The sequence below is a fragment of the Oratosquilla oratoria genome, chromosome 26 (genome assembly GCF_046742065.1).
Source record: "Oratosquilla oratoria isolate Oo_2021 chromosome 26, ASM4674206v1, whole genome shotgun sequence".
NCBI lineage: Eukaryota > Metazoa > Arthropoda > Malacostraca > Stomatopoda > Squillidae > Oratosquilla > Oratosquilla oratoria.
The window spans coordinates 41,613,979-41,621,478 of NC_134802.1; positions in this window are offsets into that span (position 1 = coordinate 41,613,979).

Consider the following 7,500-nt stretch of genomic DNA (forward strand, 5'->3'; position numbering starts at 1 on the left):
AGGGCTACCAAAAGAGAGAGAGAAAGAGAGAGAGAGAGAGAGAGAGAGACTCCTTTGGATAAACACTCGTGAAGACGAAGTGGTTTCTGATAGCTGACTTGATGCTACAAATGACCAAATCCCGAAAACTGGAAATGAGGTGTAAAGTTAACAAGAGAAGATATCACCCTGACTGAAGCGTGGTCCACCCCAACCCCTTCTGAACCTCCTCTAAAGATGACCTCGACTGAAAGAGATCCTCTTCTGAGTACAAAAGAATGAAAAAAAAATTCAAACACATAATAATGATAATGATAATAATAACAATAATGATAATGATGATAATGATAACGATAATGACAACAATAATAACAACAATAATAACAATGATAACAACAATAACAACAATAACAACAACAATAACAGCAATAACAACAGCAATAACAACAGCAATAACAACAGCAATAACAACAGCAACAATAACAACAACAATAATAATAATAATAATAACAACAATAATAACAATAACGACAATGACAATAACAACACCAACACCACCAATACAACCACCACCACCAACACAACCACCACCACCATCATAGAGAGAGAGAGAACACCAACACCACCACCACCAACACCACCACAACCACCATCATAGAGAGAGAGAGAGAGAGAGAGAGAGAGCAAGAGAGCTGTCACTCTAAGTTTGGCTGAGGGGATTTAATCCGAAATAGAAAAAGGGTTCGAGTCCTCGAGAGATGAGATCTCCCGCTTTGGATCTTGGTCCTCGATGGTATTAGGCAAAGAAGATAAGGAGCTTATGCCATAAGATGCAGAGTAGCTGCGGCCGAAGCCGTCGCCTTTGCCCTATATGTGTATTTGACTGTTGGGGGCTGGTAATTAACAGTCACTGCTGGGAATCGGAAAGAGGTGCAGGATTCGAACCTGCGATTAGACCCACACGCTTCCGATTACGTCACCAGCGCACAGGCTGATATCAACAAATGATAGTATAAAAGACATACTTTAATGTATTTTCTTTCGATAAAAATCTTTTTGTTCGTGACCAAACTAACTCTACGTGCGTTATTGCCGAAGCCCCAAGTGTGTGTGTGTGTGTGTGTGTGTGTGTGTGTGTGTGTGTGTGTGTGTGTGGTTTATATATATATATATATATATATATATATATATATATATATATATATATATTCAATAATTAAATATGTGGTTTGCCGTCCTGTGCTACGCGAAATTGCTACATCGACGAGCTTAGCAGAGGTCAAGGTCATTCTAGTCAGACCCTGTTTCCCACCTATGTGCTCGAGTCCCGCACTTCACGATTCCTAACAGTGACTGCCATTAACTACCCCTCGCCAGTCCAAGAAGCGCACAGGGCAAAGATGACGGCTTCGGCCGCAGCTACTCACCGCCTCATGGCGTAGACTTGCATCTTGAAGATTCCAAAATAAAATAAATTATTTGTGATGAGTCACAACGCTCATGGTTTTTTTTTTTTTTTTTTCCATTTCGAATAGTAAACAATTACGAAATAAATCCGACAATTTATTTATTGATTTATTTTTTTTGGTTCGTTTCGTCCTCTTCTGACACAGATCTGAAACGATTTGGACTGGAATTCGACAGACTGTGCCAAGCATGTCGAGGCCTCACGTACCGAATGAGACGTTTATTTTCATTTTAGCCGCCGTCAGATAATTTTATCAATTTTCGTGACCATCTCCCTCCCCCCCTTCCCCCATTGGTGGGTAAACAATTATAAGGTTACAATTAGGATTACAATTACCTTCAGTACTTACTGGTACTGTTCCTCTTTCTCCATCTAGCGTTTGGTTGTTTTGGTAATTACTAAAACCCAATCTCCTCTTTTGAGACTTTGTTTTGCGTGGCGCCAGATTATTTTACTCGGCTTGTAGGAGCTCTACTGGCGCCAGACAATTTTATTCGGTTGATGACGGTCTCCGGCAGCGAAGGGATGGAGACCTCAAACGAGTCTTCGCTTTTTCCTTTTTTTCAACAAAAAACGGAGGCGTCACGCACAACCCGCGGCTGACCCAAGATGGTCTCTTTCTGACGGTTCTCATGTATATCCATTTGCTGGCAAGATGTCGAGACCACCTTTAACCCCAAGATGACGAACCTGAATAAAATCACCCGGTCACGGGAACGGGAAGAGGAGTAAGGAAGGAAGAAACACGTTCAGCTCGTCACCGCGCTGAAGAGGATCTGTTGAAATGCCATCGCCACTTGTTGGAGGCGCATCATCCTCCGGGGCCAGATGTCAAGAACTACTACGTCTGCGGGTCTGCGTCTGACAAGGTGCCCTCACTCCTCTAACTCTCAAAACGGGTTTCTTCTCAAAAGCTCCTGCCTTTCTGACGTCCCTTTTACTCGACGGGATTATCGGTAGAATAAATGAATAACTAAATAGCTCCCGCCAATATATATGTATGTATATATATATATATATATATATATATATATATATATATATATATATTACAAAGGCGGAGCATGCCGACAGGAGACCTTTTGATCCATATCTAGGTCGGATGCCCCCCCCAAAAAAAAAAAAATCATATTAGTAAGAAAATAAAAAATAAAAAATATATATGTATATATATATATATTGTGTGTATGTGTGTGTGTAAATATATATATACATATATATATATATATATATATATATATATATATATATATATATAGTAGAAAGAGACAGATGAGAGTGGAAGGTGATAAGGAGACACAGGATAAGGCAAGAGTAATATGTTCCTCTAATGTTTCGACGGATGTCTTCCTCGGAGACTACAGACAAATAGATTTTATGGACAATATATAACACAGTACTGGCTCATCTTTCCTACCGTCTGGGAAAGGAGCCCGCTGATTGGCCGGTTGTTCGCGATCTTTTGCGAGTTAGCGCGGCCAAGGTCAACCTAGCTGCGGGTCGTGATTTGTGTCTTTGCTCGTTGTGACGTGTGCGACTTCTGTGGATTTTTCTTGTTCTTTTTTCAAGTTCTGTTTGGAGAACATCGACGTCTTTCCATTTGAGCAGATCCCTGTGTGTATCTACGTGTGCCACCAGAGAGTTTGATGTTCTGTGGTGACGTAGATCATTCCTGTGTTCGTACACTCTTTTTTCGATGCCACGTGATGACTCTCCGTAGTACGTGGCCGGACAACCTCCACGTTGAGTCTTGTACACAATGCTGTTCTGGTTTATAACATCCTCGTCCTCCTTCTTACTCACTATGTCACTAATCCTTAATCTCGTGGCGTGTACTGTGAGTATACATTTTTGGTTAGAAAGTTGGTAATTACTTCTGCTCCTTTTGTGTATGGTACTACGAAATAATCCTCTTTAGTCGTACTGTTATTGGTCCTTGATATCACTAACAAAGCTTTCGTCAGTTCCCAAGTCTCACACCCGTAGATTATTGCTGGCAGAATGCATTGATTGTAAACTTTATGTTTCAGACATAGAAGTAGAGAGCCTCTCAGAATTTTATCATACTTACCAAACACTTTCCAACCAATTGTAATACGTCTTTTTATTTCATTATCATGATCTCAGGTCACTTTCACCATCTGGCCTAAATAATTATACTCTTCAACTTGTTCAAGACTCTCACCACCAATTATGATTTCTTTAATTTGAACTTTCGTTTTGAACATTACTTTGGTTTTACTCTTATTCATTTTTAAACCTACTTTGAGACTCCTTATTCAGATCACTCAGCACTTGACAGAAGAGAATGGAGAGATCAGTGATGGGAATAACACTGAGAGACCAAAAGAGAGCAAGTTGGGTGAGAGAGCAGACTAGAGTGAAAGATATTGTGGAGGCGGTGAAAGAGAGGAAGTGGAATAAGGCAGGTGAGTTAGTGCGAACAACTGATGACCGATGGAGCAAGTGTGTTACTGAGTGGACGCCGCGAGATGGAAAGCGTGGAAGAGGGAGACCAGACAGAAAGTAGTGAGATGAAATAAAGAAGTTTACAGGGGTGACATGACAAAGGTTGGCGCTGTCGTGTAATTCATGGAATGCTATGAAGGAGGCCTTTGTTCAGCAGTGGACTCAGGATGGCTGATTTGTTATATATATATATATATATATATATATATATATATATATATATGTATATATGTGTATATATATGTATATATAATATATATACATATATATGTATATATATACATATATATATATATATATGTACATATACATATATATATACATACATACATACATATACCAAGGCTTTTTCCCCCTTCCAAGGGAGGTAGCCAAAAAGGGAAAGGCATAAAAACACTCCCACCCATTTCATCCCTAAATACACTCCACACCCCTCCCACCCTCCCTCTCATCTGAGCACCTCCTGGATGACGGGTCATCCCTGCACCCTGCCCACCGCCCTGGGTCAGAACCAGTGTCGCAAGACACAGTACATCCACAGCAAGGCCGCTTCATTTAATCGGCGACCCCCCCTCTCCGTCCCCCTTTGCATATAAGGCGAGGACGGGGAGAAATCCCTTCGGGCTGCGTCAAAATTTACTCACACATACTACCCCACCCCCCACCCCCGCCCATTCCTCCTCATGCAGTCACAACATCATCCATATACAACCATTCTCCACTCACCTCTGTCTTCCGTCCTCTCCCTTCCTTCCTCAACAGACATTCCCCTCTTCTCCAAAGCCCCCTTCACCCCATCCATCCACCTCATCCTAGGACGTCCCCTCATGTTCACTCCCTCCACATCTGCCTTCCATACCTCTTTTACTAGTCTTTCTTCACTCATTCTTTCCATGTGTCCAAACCATCCTAATATTCTTTCATCAACCCTATCTCCCAAATCCTTTTTCACCCCTGTTCTCCTCCTCACCTCCTCATTTCTCACTCTATCCAGCCTAGTAACCCCCACCATACTTCTCAGACACCTCATCTCAAACACATTCAAACTCCTTCTCTCTTCTTCTCTTATGTTCCACGTTTCTGCCCCATACAGTGCTGTTGGCACAATCACTCCTTCATACAGTCTCCTCTTCGCATCCATTCCCAAATGTCTATTCCTCATTACACTCTTTAAACATATATATATGTATATATATATGTATATATATATATATATATGTATATATATATGTATATATATATATATATGTATATATATGTATATATATACACATATATATATATATATATATATATATATATATATGTATATATATATATGTATATATATACATATATATATATGTATGTATATATATATGTTTATATATATATATATATATATAATGTATATATATATGTATATATATATATATATATAAAGAGAGAGAGATAGATATATGTATATACTGCATATAGATTTATATATATATATATATATATATATATATATATTGTGTGTGTGTGTGTGTGTGTGTGTGTGTGTGTGTGTGTGTGTGTGTGTGTGTGTGTGTGTGTGTGTGTGTGTATGTGTTTATGTTTGTACATGCATGTAAACAAGTAAATATATGTTATTAATGATATTGATGATAATAACTGCAATGATAAAGATAATAATGATAATAGTAGTAATGATGATAATAGTAATAATGAAGACATTGATAATAATAATGATGATAATTGTAATCATTATCTGCTGATTCTTGTCAACTGAGGGAAACCCCAAGACCGTTTAAGGACTGAACTCGGGGGGTCATTGGGTTTGTAGTCTTTAGCTCTTTCTTTCTCCCCAATTGCACAAACAGAGAGTTCAGATTACCTTAATTGGGTAATTCAACTCTACTTAGGGAGCAAACAGTCGACTTAAATTCGTTATGGGATCGGCAATAGCCACACGCACCCTTCTCCTCTAGTCCCAGACTGGCAGAAAGTGAGTACAGGGTTATATTTACGGATGTCTTCAAGTTCCTGTGGGAACGTTTAGGTCGTAAGAACTACAAGTTAATGGACCTTAATATGCGACTTTTTTTTTTTTTTTTTTTTTTTTTACGTAACGCCTTATTTGTAACACAGTACTCAGAACATGCTCGCGTAGATTAGGCAACGTGGTAGATTGTACACATCTACTCTTCCTTGCTGCCAAACGCATCGTCACGTAGATACTCATACACTGATCGACGCCGCAGCAGATAGACATGAGCACAACATATCCGGGGTGGAGGACTTCTGGTAGAAGTCCTATCGAGAGGTTGATCTTCTTGTTCCTTAATTCCGGTGATATAACCCCATTGACACCACCACTACCACCACTACCACCACAACCACCAAAACCAACACCACCAAAAACAATAACATAAAAACAACAACAACAATAACAACAACAAGACGACAACAACAACAACGACGACGACAACCCAACAACGACAACAACCCAACAACGACAACAATAACCCAACAACAACAACAGTAACAACAACAACCCAACAACAACAATAATCCAACAACCCAACAACAACAACAACCCATCAACAACAACAACCCAACAACAACCCAACAACAACAACCTAACAACAACCCAACAACAACAACAACAACCCAACGACAACAACAACCTAACAACAACCCAACAACAACCCAACAACAACCCAACAACAACAACAACAACACTCCAACAACAACAACCCAACAACAACAACCCAACAACACAACAACAACAACACAACAACAACACAACAACAACAACACAACAACAACACAACAACAACAACAACACAACAACAACAACACAACAACAACACAACAACAACAACACAACAACAACAACACAACAACAACACAACAACAACACAACAACAACAACGAGAAGCAATCGGAGAGCATAAACCTCCGGCACGGCAGCAGACAATGAAGAAAAAAATGTCTTGGGACTTTTATCTTGCCAAGGTTTGAAAAGAAAAAAAAATTATTTCAATCTCTGAAATAAATATTCTCAGATCCGGATCATAATTCCAATCAACATCGAATTCTACTTGCGTATTACTTGGTTATACTTTACCATTAAAAAAAATACACATCACTTTTTGGCGTAAAGTTGTTTTCGAAAACAAAAACAAAACAAAAAACGCGACCAAAGTATAATATCCTTGACGGGAGGAAAAACATCAACAACAACAATGATACAAAAGACAGAGGTTCAGGGACAAAAGAAATAAATTCAATATCAGAAGTGATACAAAAACGAGTAAGGTATAACAAGGAGGACGTAGGCACCAAAGAAGGCAAATAAACAAAATCGAAAACGTCAAAGACAAGGCAGAAGCTTCAATTAGCCTTCGAGTCCAAAAGAGAGAGGTCTGCACACGAAGAAAGCGAAATTTGTGAGGAGGTGTATAAGAGTATAGATACGAGGACGAAAAATCAAATTATGAAGAAAAAAGAAAGAAAGACGAGGAGGAACGATAAGGAAGGAAAGGAGAAATAAAGGGAATTGAAAATAAAGTATATTTACAAAGTTTTCATGCGAAACATTAAGTATATGAGAATGA